Raw genomic sequence first — 19,731 nt, 5'->3', positions numbered from 1 at the left:
GCCAAACAGAATATAATTGGGTGCATTCGCTTTCTGCTCAGCTACATGCATGCAGCACTTTTTCTTGCGCTATTTTGTGCGGCCCCTAGATGCAACGCTGGAGCCATCAGATTGTAAGATAACCGGAGATGTATTGTTTAGCATTTTCGTCTTGACACAGAATGAAAGAATAATAAAGCCCAGTGAAGTTGTGTTGATGAAGGGGATGAGACGTCTGGTAATCAGGCAACAGCTCTGCCGCGATACATCTTGGGGCGAGGAGCTGTCAGTCACCGCACCGCCGCTGACAGTGTTTGTGGTAGAGGCGAGCAGACTAGCGCCTTTATCCTGGCTCTGCACTCGCTGCCTCCGGTCAATAGACGCTTTATATATCACGCTTCCAGAGGCACTTTGCATACATAACAATATATAAGGTTTCCGGTTCTCGCCTGTCGTTGTGTGACAATAGAGCAGGTCAGTCCCGGGGCATGTGTGTAAATAATGTGCGCCTGGATACGGACTTCCATAACAGTGAATGATTGAGGCTGCCGCTGCTCTCCGTTCTGGAGCGCTCGCTCTCCTACCTCATCAAAAATAGTACAAAGCAGATCTTCAAGACGGCGTGTGAAGGAAGCCTAAGGGCCTGTTCACACTATGTTTGTGACTTCTGTTCTTAATGGAGTCCAGACAGATACAACAGATCTAGTTTCAAACAAGGAGCCGTTGACATATCCGAGGCACAATCCTCAACGAATCTGTGGCGAAATCTGTATTAGGGCTGCTTCACGCAAAATCTACGCGCGCTAAACATGGAGAATAAAGCCAATTTATTTCAATGGACTCATTCTCATAAGCACGCGTTCAAAAAAAAAGGACCTGCTCTATTTTCCGGCGTTTTGCACAGCATAGGTGCAGGACAAACCCACGCCATGATTGAACAGGCTAGGCAGCCTAATTAGTCCCTGCAAAAATCGCACAGTTCAGTGCCTTGGTTACGCAAATGTGCACAAAAATAGAGCATATTACGTAGATTTGCGTGCGCGTCAACTGAGCGCAAAAATGCAGAATGTGAGGATGGGTTCTATTCTCTGCTGTTTGTCCGAGCAACTCTGCGCGCACAAAGTTTGATCCGCAGCATCGCTGCTATGTGTGAACATACCCTAAGCAGCAGTGCCCGAGCGGAGGCGTTAGGTTGCATCTGCGTACAATTTAGGCCTGTTTCCAATGCCTATAAGTAACACTTGTCTGGAGACGCTAGACACGGAGGCCAGACCGACACCACCAGTGCACGGCTTCTACTGAAAACCACATGTAAAAATTGCATGCAAAGTCTGGGAGCTGTTCCCGTTTTTGGTGAGAAGTATGCGGATGAAACACAGACAGAAGACAAGCGCGCGAACACGCATTTATGGAGATTTCTCATTAATCTATGATTAGAAAAGGGTGGGCTGATTTCCCCCCACAGCCTGGTATAACACCTCGCTACAGGACGAGCGGGGAGAGAAGTACAGACAGAAGCTGATGTTATGGAAACAAACAGGGAGAGGAATGTGAGATCCCCGTGTGATGGGAGCCGGGCGTCCATGCAGCGGTCCTCGTCTGCCCCCACCTAGGACCTCTCATGACAAGAGGTGGGCAGGGACCTGCACTCGTTATCTCAGGCTCCTGCAATCTTCCCGACAATTGCTTAGCAAGACAGACGGAATGAAAAGGCAGCGGCCCATGATAAATATGGCATTCCGAATGAGAAACATTGTACTGTCTCCTCGCTGTGAGGCCCCGTTCATATCGCATACTCTTTATACGGATTCCACGCCATTTTTAGGATTCCATTAAATGCTATGGATTTTGAAATGGAAAAAAGAATTAATAGTCAATTTTTGACACGATTTCTGAGCAAAATCCACGCCGGGCAGCCGCTCTCAGATTTACCGCATTGACCGGGTTTAAATCTCTGTGCGGATTCGCATAGAACTCCACAGCAGAACGCCAAGGTTCCGGCTCGGAATTCTGTTGCCGATTATTGTGTTAGAACCACGCCGGTACCATTTAACGTGGATCTGCCACCTAAATCACTGTATGAAGGAGGACAAAGGATCCGATCACATGGTGCGGTTCTGAAATGTTTCCAGTTAGGTATTTGTGCGTGCATACATAGACAACAGAACCCATTGATTTTTTTAGAGTTTGTTCACATTTCTGATATTTTGCGCGCGCATTTCCGTAATGCAGAAAAAAACCAGCATGCTCTACATTCCTTCCCGTAGAAATCAATAGCGGTTATACAAACGCACACGCAAAGAGATGCGTAATACGTTGCGTAATGCCGCTGGGAAAAGAACGCATCTGGAACTCAGACGAATTAGCCATTTCAATCGGTGCGTCTTTTGCCATCGCGCAAATGAACATCCCCTTGGGGTGGGAAAAGTACAGTAAAATATACCAATATGTGTGCGAAAAAGTCTCATTCAGTGTGCAGGAAAGTTGCGCTGAGGCGCACGCAAATGCGCATACGCTCGTGTGAAGGAGCCATTAGCAGAAGTGAAGCTCATTAAAATTGTAGAAGTGCAGTAATTTGTAGTAAATGTGCGCAGTTCTTACCACGTGGCATGAAATACACTGTGTGAATGATCCCCCAGGGTTTTACTACAATTATTGTCAAGAGGTTGTTTTTCATACAAACTGTGCCAAAATATCAGCACTGTGAAGCGGTTTTGCGGTAATTGCTTACACCTTTACGCCGGATTCACGTCCGTATGGCAAGGTGCGCCTGAGAAACTCACATTGGAAGGCACAGAGGCACTCGGCCGTGCGCTGTCCGATCTGCACAGACATGGATCTTGCATCCTTTATTTGCACGCGCATCATCGGTTCGACTGAAAAACGGCTCCGCTGTGCAGCCTCATAGGCTTTAATAGAGCCATGGTTTGTCTAGGGAACACGGACCGCACACAGCCCAAAAACTCGCCAGTCTGAATAATCCCCTAGGCTCTATTCAGACAGGCAGTTGACGTGCAGTAAAAACCGTACCAACCATTGCATGCATTGTCCGCAGATCATTTCAAGTGCGTAGAAACTGCACATGAAAAACACGCTTATGAGAACGATGGGTTCTTTTCGCCACGTTTTGCAGGCAGGATTTTCATGCACACAAACGTGAGCAAATACGTTCATCTATTTAAACCCAAATAGGCCACTGAAATCAATGGGAGTGCGAAGATACGCAGGAAATCTGCGTGTTTGAGAGGTAGTTTCGTACAAAATCAATGGGATTTCATGCATTCTTCTTTTACGTGCGCAAAAAGACTGCCAATAGGCAGAAAAATGCAAGGCAATAGCGTATTTCCTCCCATGAATATGCTGCTTATTCACAGACAGAAATCCGTATGCGCCCATGTGAATGCACCTTAAGGGCTTTCACATGGGAGGCTAGGCGCGCAAAAATCACTCGCTTAAAAACGCGGCTATTAGAACCAATGGTTTCCTTCATCTGAATGTTCCCATAGGAAACCATTGGTTCTAATAGCCGCAATATGCAGAGAATAGATTTGAATGGGTACATTAAACCTGCACGTATTTCAGTGGCACAAAACAATACGCTGCATGCTCTATGTTCCTGCACATTCGCGCACTCAAAGTCCCCATAGAGATGTGAAAATGCGCAGGAAAATACACTAGATGTGTGAGACAACGCGAAGGAGTACAAGAAAAAGAACACATTTGGCGCAGGCGCAATTATGCTTGCCACTATGGAGCGTATTAGAGAGTAAATCTCGCACTATTGCATGTGGGTAAAAAAAGGTGGGAAGATAGGTCCTGCCCTATCTTTTCTTGCTCGTAGAAAGACTACATGCGTGAAAGATAGGGCAAGTCCTATTTTTTTCTCGTCAATGTTTTTGGTTCGTCACTTTTTGCGGCCGCACAACATGGCCATCTGAAGAAGTCCTTAAACACACGACTGTGTTTGCAGAGCGAAAAACGTAACGAAGTGAAGCAAATGAGTTCAATGGCTTTGTTCTAACAGGCATGATTCTCGCGCGAGAAAAGATAAGACTTGCTTTATCTGTCATCTTTTTCTTCTCGCGCGCGCAATAGCGTGGCAATCGAATAGTTAAAAAAAGACTTTTTACTGGTCCAAGCACAAATGCGCTCTGTTGCAGCGGACGTATTTCCGCCTGTGTGTTTATACCCTTTGCCTTTTCAATCGATGCATCTTTGCCATGCGCTAATGAACATGGCAGCAAAAAAAGCGATGCGGGTGCAAAAAAACCCCAGCATCGTTCATTCCGCAAATACCCGGCGCTCAGGCGTGCGCGAATACTCAGGGGGGGGCCTAAGCTTGCACGCCTCCTACACACGGCAACGTTACCGAGAAGCCAGTGAACCGTTGCCATGGGAGACTTCATCTCGGTGCAGTGACACCATATTGCGGCTTTTCGGCCGTTTACAGCTCCGTGTCTCGTACAGCTACACGGCGCTTCCTCCCTGACAAGTATGAGGTAAAATATGACTGGCGGGACACGAGCAGCCTCTGCGAGGACGGACTGCGGTGTGAACGTGTCGTGACAAGCTGTTTCCTAGCACGTCCTCACAGCCGGGACACCGTGTACCGCCGCCGTCGCCTGTGGAAACCTGACAAGTCCTGGAGAGACTTTCCGCCAGGAATTGACAACAGCTGTGTAGAACTACACGTCCCAGCAAGGAGTACCGTGCCAGATAAGCGCCGGCCAGCGAGGGGTTAACGCGGTGTAATCTCCCAGCCGATAATCCCCAGCTGCTGCTGAGAGATCGCTGATTGCAGGGATACGGGACGGAGATAGCAGCGCAATCCTGCAATTAGGCAGCAGAATAGCTAATGGGCTGTGCGAGTCATTGATCCGGAGAATACTTCCTAATTAACTCTCCGTCACCTACGTGTGACAGCGGCGTGTACCCGGGCTCCTCGCTGCAGATTAACCCCATTACTCCCTCCGCTCGTCATTATCCCGGGTGGGTGATGGTATTCGGAAGATAGATGTGAGGACGTGACAGGCATTCGCACACGTCTATCCGTACTGAGCTGTACGACATTACTGCCATTTTATTACGGCAGACGGGGTTTTATGTCTCTCCCGTGAGGTAAAAAGCGGAATACTAAATGCATGGAAGGGGTTAAAAAAAAAAAAGCACGCTAATCGATAGGTTGGGAAGGCGATAATGTGAGCGGCGCGTCAGGACGAGTGTGATCCGCAGTCATCTCCGCCCGGCTATAATCTCCTCGCACGACGGGAGCCGTGTCCTTGAGAGCCGCGTGTTGCCGTACGGTGAAATGTGACTGTTCTCATAAGAGGAACCCAGTCATCTTGTCGATAGGAGACCGTTTAATGGCGAACAAAAAGACACGATGTTCTAGCGAGCTCCCGAACCTACTCTGTAGATCCCTGCGAAGGGTTAATGCCTCTCCACCACGGCGGAGCAGATTGTAAACAGATCTCGCCCGCACACAGCCGCGTGGAGAGCTCCGGCTGCAGAGCGCTGAGGTCACCGACCGAGACGACAATGTACGGTGGTTAGCGCGGTGGCTCTTTCACGTTAGCTGCGATTCGGCATAGACATGACGGTCTATAGATTTTTGGGTTTAAAAAACAAAAAAAAAAAAACACTAAATTGCCGATGTGTGAAAAATTCTATAGAGGATGAGACGGGCTGCGCTGGTTTGTAAACAAGGCTGGGTGAATTCATACTTAGGATTACATTAGGGCTTCTTCAGACGGACGTATTTGCGCGCAATATGTTGACAATAGAACCCATTGATGTCAAGGGCTTCTTTCACGTGAATGGGGTTTTTTCTTGTTTTTTTTTTTCACACATATAAAAATATAGGACCTGCTGTATCTTTCTGCAGCAAAGGTCCCCAAAAACGTGCGTGGTTTTCTAGGCGGATTCCACAGTACAAGATACTGTGTGAACATAGTCTGAGGCCAGCTTCACACAAGCATAAGCGCAATTGTGCGCTATGTACAAGCCTTTCTCAGCACACCGTGCTGCACCTTTCCTGTCCGCAGGATATGTTATTTTGCGCACGGGACACAAACACACCGATTGAAATGGCTAATTACTCTTAACGACCTCCAGATGTGTTCTTTTTCCAGTGGAATTACGCAGAGTTTCACGCATCTCCTTGCATATTGCACGCATATTTGCTCACCCCCAATGACTTCCATAGAGGACCTTAGGTGCGCAAATATGCAGAAAGATAGAGCATGTTCTATTTTTTTTTTTTAGCATGACAGTAATGCATGCGCCAAAATACACACGTGAACGTAGGCATTGAAATCAATGGGTTCTGTTCTCAGCGTATTGCGCGCACAAATACGTCCGTGTAAAGCCGGCCATAGGCACTTATAGACGGACAATATTTCTGTCTGTATATCGGATGGAAATAGCGCACGTTAATTTGCAAGCATCTAGGCTTTATTTTTTTACTCAGACAGAAAGTCAGAGCAAGGTCGGCTTCACGCTGCCGTATGCGCAACTATGCTCGCTGCTACAGAGCATAGTTGCGCAAATATGGGTTTCTTTTTTTCGTGCCGTTCGTACTCCGCACTATAGTGCATGAGTTTGAAAAAAAGATACGTCCTGTGCTATGTTACTTGCACATATGAAGTACGTGCGAGAAGGTAGGGGCAAGTTCTATCTTTTCCCACACGTACTATTAACGCGCAAGAATCCCGATAGAGAAAACAAAAGTATTTAAGTCAGCGCTTTGGTTTTGTCCCGTTGTTCAGCCATGATTATCGCACCCATGAGTTTAAGTCCTAGAGAAAAAACATAGCATGTCCTGTTGTCCAATTTTCCGGCGAAAATAGCCGTTTGCGCAGGTCCCGTACATCGGACAGCACACAGGCTGGATGTCCATGTGCTGTCCGGTCCGAGTTGTCCGGCGCAACTTTTCACAGCCTGTGTGTAAGTCAGCTTTGGCTGTGTTCACACATAGCAAGTTTGCAGCAGATTTCACCATTCAGTTGAATGGTTGAAGTCTGCTGCAGATCCGCGTCAAAGCTGCTCCAATACTGCCGATTTTGTGGCAGTGGAAAATTTGCGCCAAATCCGCTAGATGTGAACATACTCTTAGGCTAGATTCACACATTGCAGCGAAGATCCACCTGTGATGCAGCGGAAAACAGCACTGAAATCCACATCCTTGCAGTTTGCAAGCGACAGCAGCTAGAAGCACTTCTATTGTTAATGGTCGTGCGGTTATGCAGTGAAGCAGCAGTTCACTGCGCGGCTGTTAACAATGAAATTCGACTAGGGCTCCACTACACAGCCGGCAAGCGATAGAATGGGAACTACTGTGACGAGACCTCCGGGGAAATCTTGTAGCGATGGTACAAGTGCAGTAACCCCACAGTTTTACTGCGACTTGCAGGTGTTGCTCTGTAGCCATAACCCAACGGAAACCATTTCTATCGCTCTGGCTTTGGGTTTAGGGTAACCTCGGACGTGGACCTCAATCTCCTAGCACATATTTCTCATAGATACTCATCAGAATACCCCTTTAAGGTGCTTTCGCAGCATGACGCCATCAGGACGCAGCGGACTTTGTGGCCTTGTGGAAAATTCTGCATCAATGACTTATCTGCTTGCAATTCTGCATCAAAATCTGGATTTACCCATGTGGGTATTGGGGTGGGTTTCTGCAGCAGCAACTTCTGCAGAGTCCTGGTGGAAACATTCTGCCCATGAACATACCGTAAAACCAGTCACAGACATGTTGGCAGAGTCTGCCTATCTGAATTGGGTCTGTATGAGAACAGCATGACTGTAACCTCCAACAAGGGTCAGACAGGGTGAACTTCCCTCTCTCTATATACCGTATAACATGCATGCATGGTAGTACCACGACAGGGCTGTCATGTATGGGGATCTTCATATCATACTAAAGGGGCATGGCTACATTGGTTGGGGCTCAGCTTCCATAAATCCATCCAACCTATGGCACATTAGGATTTGCTTGTGTGTAGAAGCGGGCCTAAATAAGGGGCCCCCGGACTTCTAGTTCCTCATTGGTTATAAAGGCTCATCCATACGGTCGTCTGTCCCGGATGCGGCAGCTCAGCTAAACCTCAACGATCACACGTCTTTCATTTGCAATCCTGATTCATTTTTCCTGCCGCTTCTCCAAGGGCTCCTTCACACAGTCGTATGCGTTTTTGCGCGCACCTCAGCACTGCGTTTTTTGTGGAACTAACTATGCATTTTTGCGCACATGTTGGCGGATCTTACTGTAGTTTTTCTGCCCGCAGGGCATGTTCATTTGTGTGCGGCAAACAGGACGCATCGCTTGAAATGTCTAATTAGTTCCAGATGTCTTCTAATTCAAGAATTATGCATCTCCTTACGTATTGTGCGTGCATTTGTGCATCCCACATTGACATCTATGGGGACCTTTAGTGCGCAAATGCGCAGAAAAGTAGGACATGCGGTTTTTTAAATTTTCTGCGTCCGAAATCCATGCGCAAAATATGCAAATGTGAAAGAACCCAGTGGAATCAATGGGTTCTATTCTCTGCGTATTGTGCACAAATCCGCCCATGTGAAGGAGCCCCAACGCCATAGTCACATGTACACGCGCAGTTCCAATCATTTTCATACTATAGCTTCATTTGTGGGGCCAAACAACGAAAATACCAGAACCGTTGGGATCCAGGAACATGCCCGACCCAGACGATGCTAATGGCCCGCATTCACTAGACTGGGTTTGTCCTGTCCCCCGCAGGAAGTAGTGCAGCACGCTGCGCTGCTGGTCCGGGACTTTCTGCAGGATCGGGACCTAAGTGCGTTGTGCCCCGTCCTGCCCGCACAGGGCGCGGTTATATCTCATCGCCCACTGATGTGCCATGATAGCAGCACTGCACGTACGAGCGGTAATCAGTCATCACCAATTCCTGCACGGTGCCGGCGCTGGGGCTTGTACTCCGCGCAGCAGCCCTCGTGTGCGTCACTCTGACACATGCCCCGCGTTATATTTAGGACTGGCAATACAAGGTGGAGAGTGCGGGTTATCTGACCTGTGCCCGAGGAAGGGGCTCTTGGAAACGCCACGGGCAGGAAGATCGCGCTCCTTCTCTACTCCGTCCTTGTAGTCCAAGTAGCTTCCGTGCCGGAGAGTCGGACTGCAGGTGGCCGGACTATAGGGAATGGTTAACCCCCTACTTGGCACATGTTGTGTCAGCTCATGTGGCTCTTCATAGGTTGCCTACTGCGGCGCCCCTGCTCTACTGCCCCCATGACTGCACCCTGTCGCCCCCTCTGCCGGCGTTTGTCTTCCCCCGTCACGACGTGTTCCTGTTATTGTTTAATGCGAAGGGAAACCAGATAAAGGCCGTCGGCCGTGCGCGGCGCTCCCTCCACACTGCCCTCCTCTGCCGCGCTCCCTCTCACCACCGCGGCGGCGCCTGGCACACAAGCCTGTCACACGCTACGGAGGCGCTGCGCGCAGAGTAATGGGCATCACTTGTCTGTGGCTGGGGCACAAGTTTAGACTAAGACGGGCAGTAAGTAGCGCTCCGCTCTTGTACGGCTGCCACCACCTCGCACTGCCGGCGGGGAGAGCGAACGTTCTATGCTGGGGGGAATGAACGTTCCAGGCTGGGGGGGTGGAAGAAAGCCAACGTTCTATGCTGGGGGGGAGAGCGAACGTTCCATGCGGGGGATGGGGGGGGGGGGGGGGGGGATTTTATCAGTAGCCGCCTGTCATCCAGCGCGATTACCAGAAAGCTTCCGTAATGAGAGGGGAGCGCAGCCATACTGTACATCGTGGGCGAACCGTCTCCTTCTGTTGAATGATGGGAGTCGTCGTCAAGTCTCAAGAGGCTCCTGTAAATGACAGGCTGTAACCCTTTCGCTGCTGGAATAGACTGTCACAGCAAGGGAGGACAATTAAGTTAGGAGTTTAAAAGGAGGTTATTCAATGTAGACCTTCTATGGCCACTGAGCCCTGTAGGAGGCTGCGAGGAAGGGCACGATATTACACTGAGGGATTGCTGACAGACGACCGCTCGGGGGCTTTCTGCAGCGACAGGAAGGAGGCAGAGCGTTGGCCGACATTCGTAGCTTCGTCTTCCAAGAGGGAAGCAGCGTGTCTTTTTTGTATTATTTCTTTTTATTACGTTCACTCCCAAGTTATAGGTTAAGAAAAAAAAAGCTAATTGCGATACGCCGGGCGCAGAAATGAAAGAGAAGGAAATGTTAGACGGGTTTCATTGTTAAAACAAAACCCCGTAGCTGGGCGCTGCTTAAAATAACAAACGAGGGTATACTTACCTCTCCAGCTGGCACTGGCAGGGACCTCTGGGTAGATGGGGCAGGGCAATAGCATGTGAGCGCTAATCAAAGGCCAGGCATCACATCCCCAAACTCTTGGCATCGTGGTGGTCAGGACATGAGCGCTGATGCCAATAGTGATGCTACGGTTGCTGACTGGACACGGTGGACACATGCTTCTGCCCTGGCCCATCTACCCAGAAGTGACTGCCAGCACCAGCTCTCAGCTATGTCTTGGGGAGGTGAGTATACCCTGGTTGGTATTTAAGGCAGCTGGGGGAAGGGGTTTTGTTTTAAACCCCTTTAAGGGTGCGTTCACACGGCACAGATTTGCTGTGGATTTTGGCGCTGATCTGCAGCAGAGTTCACCTTTTCAAATTGAAGGCGTGAAATGACTCCAGATCTGCAACAGCGTGTGAACGCATCCTAATAGTCCGTTCACGCTGGATGGAATTGTCCGCAGCGCAGATGCGTATTTGTTGGGTTTTTAACTGCAGAATGTGTTCTGCGGAACGTTTTGCAGAATTTCTTAAACTTTATTTTGCAAACTCTAAAATGCGAAATCCGCAACAACGATTCCGTGAGACGCCCTTTCAGCTTTTCATTGCAAAACGTAATCTTGCGGTTGTGAAGTGGAGATGCGGATTTAAACAGGCGCGGAATTCCAGCCCATTAGGGATAACATTGTGACGGTCCGCGCAGACTAATTCCGTCCCGTCTGAAAGGTTCCTAGAGGAATTGTTGCAGCTTAATTCGATGCACTATCTATTTCCTAGAAGAACGATCTTATGTCGCCCTGGCGCTATTCTGCCCCCTCTCTCTACTGCCAGCAGATGCAGAATAACTCCGGTCCTGTGATTACATCCCTGTGCACAGCGGGCAGTAATGATAGCGTGTACATGACAAGGGTCACTATTCCTGCCTGGGGGGTACGTTTTGGCTATCAGCAGAGGGTGACGTGCAGCGGAGATGGAAGAACAGCAGTCCTATTAAACGAAGAGCTGAAAGCCGTTCGGGAGCCAAATGACTCGGCTCACCAAAAAGAGCCAGATTTCTCATCTCTATTGTTTAGTACGCGGCGGCATCAGCAGACATCGCATTGACAGCTCTAGTAGAAACATCACCGGGCACCGAGGCACATGTCAGCCAGATCTGCAAAGGCTTCGGGCAATCGAACAGCCACAAGCTCTGTGCTACTTGTGTGGGAAAAATATCTCTAATGTATGAAGGGCAGATCAGCAGGGGGTCCAATACTTGCTACTCCCACCAATCAGCTGCATTTCCAAGGCGCTCTTCTAATGCAGCAGAACTAAAACCTCTCTGTACACTGTGCAACCGTTGTTAATGGTATTGCAAGCTTCGTCTACGGTCTGAGGTTGAAGTACCATTCCGGGCCAATGTATAGTTCTGGAGTACAGCAGCGGTTGGGGGTACCAAGTATTGAAGCCCCACTGATCTGATACTGATGACCTACCTGAAGATCAGGTCGTTCTGGAAAACCACTTTAATGTTTCCATTGGCTCCCGTTCACTTGAAGGAGCCCAAAGTGTTTTCTTTTGCCCTCTGTATGCGTCGGAATAACGTTTTTCTGTTTTCCATACGGAGGGCCATCTCATGAAAAAGTATGCCATGTAGAAACCCTTTTTTTTTTTAACAATGGCTCTCTATGGGTGACAGACGCCACAGTATGGCATCCATCGCATGCTCTGTTGTATACAAGTACTGGGCATGCAGAGCCTAAGGCCACTCTCACACATGCGTTCAGAAATTACGTCATTTTACCGCGATTTCAAGTGGTGTTTTTTTAGCGCATTGTACAGTGCTCTTTAAAGCACCCCATCATTGTGATGAGGTTAGTTAAAAAACGTGCAAAAATAGTACAGACAGCGCTTGAAAATCGTGGCGTTCAAGCGCAGGTCTGCAAAGCCCCATTGAAATCAAAAAGCGGTGAATATAAGAGCGCCTTAACCCTTTGCAATCCAATTTTAGATCCAGGGTTTCCTAGGGGGCTTTCTCTTTCTGCCATTATACAATGGCGCCATCTGCTGGCTAGAGCCAGTACTGTGGTATGTGACACGCTGGAGAGGCACCCCGACAACAGAGCGGCCAGTAATATACAGTAAGAATATCCTGCCGTACGTCTTCCGACATCAGAGCTGTACAGGCTTCAGTCAGAATGTCTTTAGACATCAGACAGTGGATTGGAAAGGGTTCAGGCCTTAATCGCATGAGCATTTTTACACAGCTATTGAGCCACATTTATATGTTGGTCGAAAATTGCGACTATCTGAAGCATTGGTTTCCAATGTATTCGTTCAGTTGACCGTTTTTCAGCCACGTAAAAAGTCAGTTTGGAAAAAATAGGACACATGCGACCAAAATCGGTGATTGATTTTATACGCGGCCAGAACAGATAGGGCTTGCTGATATATGCTGGCACCTCCCATAGACTCCTATGAGAGCTGCAAAACGAGGGGGAGGGAGTTTAGCAGACTGGGTACACGACTATCTTCAAGGGGATGTCCAGGATTGGTAAATCCATGGCTGCTTTTTATTAGTCAGGCCACCATTGGCTATTGCAGCTCAACTCCATTCACTTAAAGGGGTTGTCCCGCGCCGAAACGGGTTTTTTTTTTTTTCAACCCCCCCCCGGTCGGCGCGAGACAACCCCGATGCAGGGAGGTAAAGAAAGCTTACCGGAGCGCTTACCTTAATCCCCGCGCTCCGGTGACTTCAATACTTACCGCTGAAGATGGCCGCCGGGATCCTCTGTCTCCGTGGACCGCAGCTCTTCTGTGCGGTCCATTGCCGATTCCAGCCTCCTGATTGGCTGGAATCGGCACGTGACGGGGCGGAGCTACACGGAGCCGGCATCCTGCACGAAAGGCTCCATAGAAGAAAGCAGAAGACCCGGACTGCGCAAGCGCGGCTAATTTGGCCATCGGAGGGCGAAAATTAGTCGGCACCATGGAGACGAGGACGCCAGCAACGGAGCAGGTAAGTAAAAAACTTTTTATAACTTCTGTATGGCTCATAATTAATGCACAATGTATATTACAAAGTGCATTATTATGGCCATACAGAAGTGTATAGACCCACTTGCTGCCGCGGGACAACCCCTTTAAATCTAACAGAATTGCAATAGCAGATTCAACCTGTGGCCAGGTGTGGTGTTATTTCTGGTACAAAGCAGGCAAATGGCCAACTTAGGCCTCCTGTGCACTAATGTATCGGTAAAACGCTGCAGCTCTAATTGTGGTTGAAAACTGCAACCAAGAAAAGCCACGTTTGAACGCAGCCTCAAATCTATTGCACAGTATGACTTGAACGCTGCACCCTTTTTCCAACACTTCTTCCATGGCTCTGCAGCATTGCGCCGATGCTACCAGGCTTATACTGCCTGCCTCCTACAGCTGCACCATTGGGCTCTAATTGCTCCTGAAGTCCTGCTGAGCCTTGTTTTTCGGCCAGGTATACACCGAGATGCTGTCAGACCTGTTTTTTATCCCAATTTTTAAGGGAAATAAATCAGTGAGCTGTCCTGTCTACTGATCCTCACGATCGCAGTGCCGGTTAGACGCGGCGTGATTACGATTTTGTAACTGACAGCAGATTCCACTAAGTGGGATTCATTTTCCTGCTTTTCTCTATCACGATTGTAGCCTGAGCAATGCAGGTGGAGCGATCCAACCACCGAATTAATTCCCAAACGCCACGACTTTTGTAGTAAATTTTATTTTTGCCCTTTTCCTGCTTCTGATTACAAAAATAACAGTCGTATTGGCGGAAAACCTTTACATCTGCGGCCAACGTCTGCATGCCTTGCTTACTTTTCCTCCATGCAGGTCGGTCCTAAAAAGGATACAAAATAGCAATGCCTGCATGACTTTCAGATTATTTTTCTTTCACCGCATTCCATAAGAAGAGGAATTTAAGAAAACTGCCTTTAGGTTCTCTGCCAAACAGGCTTCCTCCGGCGTAGGACAGCTGTGATGTATACAGGAAGCCGGCGCGGGAGCAAACACAGTGCTGTCTGATGGTGGGGACTGCCGAGAGGAGAATGTACAGCCAGCAGCCAACGTGCGCTCACCCAAATGCTCCGCGGTAAAAGGAGTCGTTAGACTTTACACTTTAGTCCATTTTCGGCTGAACTCGCTGGGATTGTGTGATTACCTCCTGTTTCGCTCTATTCAAATAATTAAGGCTCATTCGTGCGTGCAAAATTTTCAGGCATTTCAGTCTGACTCGCAGTTTCCGCCACCGCTCATCTGAACAGCAGAATCGTATGCACATTAGGAATGAAAGTCGCTCCGAACACTTGTTTATGGGTGGCAAGGGGTGCGAGGTACATGTCACCACCGCAGAGGGAGGCGATTCTATTTAGCCGTGTCTCGTCTATTCTTTTGTACATGTCATCCAGTAATTTAAAACTTGGCTCTGTTATGAGACAAAGGTACTTTACACCAGGCCAAATATAAGATATCGCTCATGCACATACTATGGCGCTGTACAAACCCTGAGAGGTGCAGAGCAATAATGATACGATGCTTGTATAAAAGTGTACACCGTGCTTCTGTATGCCTCCCATGGCGTGCTCCATCATATCCCATAATTACCAAGGGTGTATTCACATGGGCGAGCGCGATATCGCTCTTAGAAATTTGCATCGCTATTGCGCTTGTAAGGCCGCATTTACACAGGTGAGAAAAACGTGCGATTGCAAGACCCTGAACCCACGTGTTGTAATGACCCATTATTTACATTAAGGTGTATTTACATGAGCGGTTTTTCTGTTGCTAGAGCTAGAAAAATCACAGCCTGTCGTACTTTGTGAGCGATGGCGCTCATTATTTAGGACAAAAAAATTGCATCGCTCTCATATGCAGATACAATTTTCGTGTGAGTGCGAAGCGATTATTTTCTATAGAAACAACATGCGATTTTGAAGTGCGAGATAAACACATGAAATTCCATGTGCAGAGATGTCGTGTGTTTTTCTCACAAAATGCATCTCAATCACAGGTATAAATGCAGGTTTAGGGCTCATTCATACAAGGAAATTCGCGCAGCTAACTTACATGTGCAAAAAAACCACGACTATGAGCACCAAGAGTTTCCTATGGAAACATTCAAGCAAATGAATTTTAGCCACACAAAAAGAAAAAAAATCGCACCTAAAAAGAGGTCAAGAGATCAGCAACTGAAATTCCCTGCTGCGTGAAAATATAGGTCCTGACTAGAGATGAGCGCACATACTCGGTAAGGTGATATACGAGAGAGAGCATCGCCTTTTCGAGTACCTGCTGGCTCATCCCTGAAGATGCGGGGGTGAGTCGGGGGTTGCAGAGGAGATCGGGAGGGAGAGAGTCTCTCTCACTCTCCTCCCGGCACCCCCTTGCTGCCCTGCGGCCCCCCGAATCTTTAGGGACGAGTCAACAGGTACTCGAAAAAGGCGATGCTCTCTCGAGTATATCGCCTTACCGAGTATGCTCGCTCATCTCTAGTTCTGACCTATCTTTGGTTTGCAAAATGCAGAAGCCTCCATAGACTCCTATGGGAGACTTTGCCAGCTGGCAACGTGAGATGAAGAGGTTCCCCAGCAGTGCGCATGGAGAGCTTCCCCTGCAGGAGAGATGGAGGGATTGCCCAGCAATGCAGATGAAGGGGTTCCCCCTTTGGGAGAATCCCTCCATCTCCCCTGCAGGGGAACCCCTCCATCTGCACTGCTGGGGAATCCTTTTATCTCCCCTGCAGGGGAGCCCCTCCATCCGTTCTGAGATGAAGGGAAGCCCCAGGCACTCCCTTCATCTCTCCAGCAGTGCATATTTTTAGTCTCTCCCATTGAGCATGGAAAGAATGTGACTGAAGCTTCAGACTTTAGTGCAGAAAAGTCGCCAATTCAGACGATTTTTCTGCAGCTAGAGTTGCAATTTTTTTGCGCAGCTAACAGCTGCATGAAGTCCATGCCCATGTTTATGAGTCCTTACAAGTGCAGAACTCAGACCAATATCATGCTCGCGTGCATAAATCCAGGCTAGGGCTGTTCACAGGAGCGTATATCAGCCGCCATTTTCACGGCTGGCCGATATACACTACCATCTGAGCTGTCCTGCCCCTTATTGGCTCTCTGCCTCTCTCCTCCCCTCCGACTGTTTGCAAAGGGACGGGTTAGAGCTAAGCCCCCTCCCCACCCCTTGTCTGCAGCCAGCAATGGGAAGCTTTTCCCCCATCCCACCCGCTCCCATTGCAAACAGCCAGAGAGGAGGAAAGAGGCAGAGAGCCGGTGAGGGGGAGGACAGCTCAGATGGCAGCGTATATCGGTCGGCCGTGAAAACGGCAGCAGATATACGCTCTTGTGAATAAGCCCTAAGCTTGCGATTGTAGGAAAATCACTTTGTATGCGATTTTTCACTACACTTGTGATTTTCATGCTCGTGAAAATTGTATGTTGTTTTAATAAGAAAAAAATTGCATTACACTCCCATGAAAATGGCATCTACATGTAAATGTGACGCAAATTTGTTTCCCTCCCGTAGACAATAATGGGTAATATGACCCCCAAAAAATAGAACATGCTGCGATCTTTCTCAGAATGCACAAAAGTTGTGCGAGAATATCGACAGATCCGATTCCCATTGAGAAAAGGGGGATTCTGCAGCGGAAATGGCACTAAGATTGACATGCTGCGGATTTAAACTCCGCACCACATACCAATAACTGCACAGGTTTTGTATAGATTTTTATAAGCTTGTGGATGAGATTTTGTAAATCTCGTCTACCTTGCTGCTACTGTATATGCCGCAGATTTGCCATGCGGAGGTTCCCCTCTTTGTGAACATGTCCTTAAAGGGGTAATCTAGCTCTCAACTATTTGTGGCCTTTCTTCAGCACAAGTCATCAATAGTTGAACAGCGAGGGACCCTGCTGATCAGCTGCATGCTGTCAGTGTACAGAGCTGCTGTGTTGCTGGAAACACACAGCGCTGTATACGCTGCAGTGGCCTGGAATGGTGTTGCATTCACTTCCATGGGAACTTTGCCTGCAATACCATTCCCGTCCACTGCAGCGTGTAAAGAGCTGTGTGTTTCCGGCTAGATTTGGCTCCATACGGCCCACCGATCTACTATTGATGATGTATCCTGAGCACGGGTCATCAATAATTCAGAGTGGAAAACCCTTTTAATGGGCATCTTATAGATCTTTCATCACAGACGAGCTTCAAGGATGGAACTAGTGGCCTTATCACTATGATCTGTCTTCTGTTCAGAAAAAGTGACCCGATTTAAAGAAGAAAAGCAAAATAAAAACGGCGTTCATGGAGCACAGCTGGAGAAAGCAAAACAAGAAACTTTATCGTAGCCGAAAAATAAGGCCCCTCCCACACTGATGATTTCCCTTGTCTATGCATCACATTTTTTCCCCCAAAATGTGTTGAGCTGGATTTGTATCATAAGCTGAATTCTTTACCTTTTTTACTGCTATTTTTTAATTAAAATTTTTTCTGCTGCTTTCACATCTTTTTGAAAAAGTAGGCGGGCCTTAGTGGTCGGGCCGCCTGCAGCTCGATAGATTTGCTATAATCAACACACAAAAATGCCATAAATTTTAGTAGAAATCTTTTCCAGCTTGTAACTGGCATAGATTTTAATTTGTGGCGCACAGATGATCCAAGATGCGCCAACTGTATAAAGATGCGTGCACCACTTAATGCATTTGAACGTATTTCTTTAGCAGGTTGCGGATTTAGGGCCCCTTCACACAAGCGCATGCACAATATATTTGCGCTATAAGCTAAATAGATTTGTGCGCATAAGGGTGCATTCAGACGACCGTATATTAGCTGGGTTTTCACTCTGCAGGGGGAGGAGGCTGGAAGAGCCGGGAGCAGTGCTCTGAGCTCCCGCCCCCTCTCTGCCTCCTCTCCGCCCCTCTGCACTATTTGCAATGATAGGAGGCAGAACGGGGGGGGGGGCTAAGTTCTGGGAATTAGCTCCACCCCTGTCCCGCCTCTTCTCATTGAAAATAGTGCAGGGGGGTGGAGAGGGGGCGGGAGCTCAGAGCACTGCTCCCGGCTCTTCCAGCCTCCTCCCCCTGCAGAGAGAGACGCCGTATATCGGCTGGGCGTAAAAAACCCAGCCGATATACGGTCGTGTGAATGCACCCTCATACTGTATTTTAACTGGGTTTTTGCGCATGGGACACTAGGTCCTGATGTATTCTTTTCTATCACAGTTTTTCCACACACGCATTGAGTGCACATTTGTACACCCCCCCCCCCCATAGACTTTGGTGCACAAATATACACAAAAATAGAGCATGCTACGTTTCCATTGCGTGCAAATAAGTGTGTTTGAAGGGGCCCTAAGACCGTCTGGTTTTAATAAATTCCTTCCGTTGATTTTTTTCTGATTTATTGCATCCAAACATGGAACAAACTTAACAAATAGAATGAAATTCAAATATGCATAGCAATAAAATGAGTGGTAGAGGACTGCCGCCCGGGACACCTGACAATCCGCTACTGAGGACTTATTCTGAGGACCTATTAAAAGGCACATCCTGGGCCATCAGTGTGCCACAAACTGAAATCTATGTCAGCTAGGAGCCAGAATAGCGCCTATAGCTGCAACAATTTTTTGCATAAATCAAAGTTAATGTGTTTGGTTGCAGATAGCTCCGCCTCTGTTGCTAAGCACCACCCACTTTTTCAAGAAGCGGCATAAGTAACTGAGAAAAACAAAAGTCATATTTTTGCACAAGCACAGCATGCTTAGAAAGTATGTGACTTTTTGAGACACACTGTGGCGTACGGCCCTTCATAAATTCCCCCCTGCCTATCTGTTACATGGAAGTCAATGTGAGTTAATTGCAGTGAAGATTAATGGCTTTGATCTACTTTGCTCTGCAGGAAAAATAACCCACAAAGAAGAGGAAGTGGAATCGTAAGTAGGAGAGAAAATGGAGAAAAAATGGATAGAAAACAGATGTCCAGTGAAAAATGAACGTAAAGACATTGAAAATCCATTCTGAATATTCGTCAGGAGCGATCTAAAGCTGCCCATACACCTTACAGTAAGATTACGCATGTCTTGGGAAATTAGGGTCAGGGGTTTACATTCCCTTATTTTGTCTGGACAAAAGCTACAGCGGCCTGTCCTCCAAAAAACCATTAAAGTAAACATGAAGAATTTCATACCGGGTCTCCTGTCTCTTTCCCGATGGCAGATGTCACAGGGAAAGCATGCTGGAATGTAAAATAATAAATAAATCCTATTTGTATAGCGCCAACGTATTCCGCAGCGCTTTCAGGTAATTTATTTATTACTCACCAGCAAGCTGGGTACTTATTTTACCGACCTTGGAAAGATGGAAGGCTGAGACAACCTTGAGCCGGCTACCTGAACCATGCGGACACTGCAACCTTCAGGCCGTGAGCGAGAGCTT

At 47.9% G+C, this 19,731-nt stretch overlaps 1 protein-coding gene and 1 long non-coding RNA gene across 2 annotated transcripts in view; one reads left to right on the top strand and one right to left on the bottom strand.

Moving 5' to 3' along the window:
• The window catches only part of BCOR (BCL6 corepressor), a 162,189-nt gene extending 152,952 nt beyond the window's left edge, over positions 1-9,237 (bottom strand). The window contains exon 1 of the mRNA XM_066599943.1: positions 9,033-9,237. The gene's annotated coding sequence lies outside the window, so the exon portion shown is untranslated. The remainder of the gene's footprint in view (positions 1-9,032) is intronic.
• A 200-nt stretch (positions 9,238-9,437) lies between these two features.
• Positions 9,438-19,480, top strand: LOC136624689 (uncharacterized). Its single transcript, XR_010792380.1, has 2 exons — positions 9,438-9,518; positions 19,196-19,480. It is a non-coding gene; the product is annotated as an uncharacterized lncRNA (long non-coding RNA).
• Positions 19,481-19,731: the final 251 nt, after the last annotated feature.

This window comes from Eleutherodactylus coqui, chromosome 4 (assembly GCF_035609145.1).
Source record: "Eleutherodactylus coqui strain aEleCoq1 chromosome 4, aEleCoq1.hap1, whole genome shotgun sequence".
NCBI classification, from domain to species: Eukaryota; Metazoa; Chordata; class Amphibia; order Anura; family Eleutherodactylidae; genus Eleutherodactylus; species Eleutherodactylus coqui.
The sequence above is the reverse complement of the archived record's forward strand: the minus strand, read 5'-3'. Positions and strand labels throughout refer to the sequence as shown.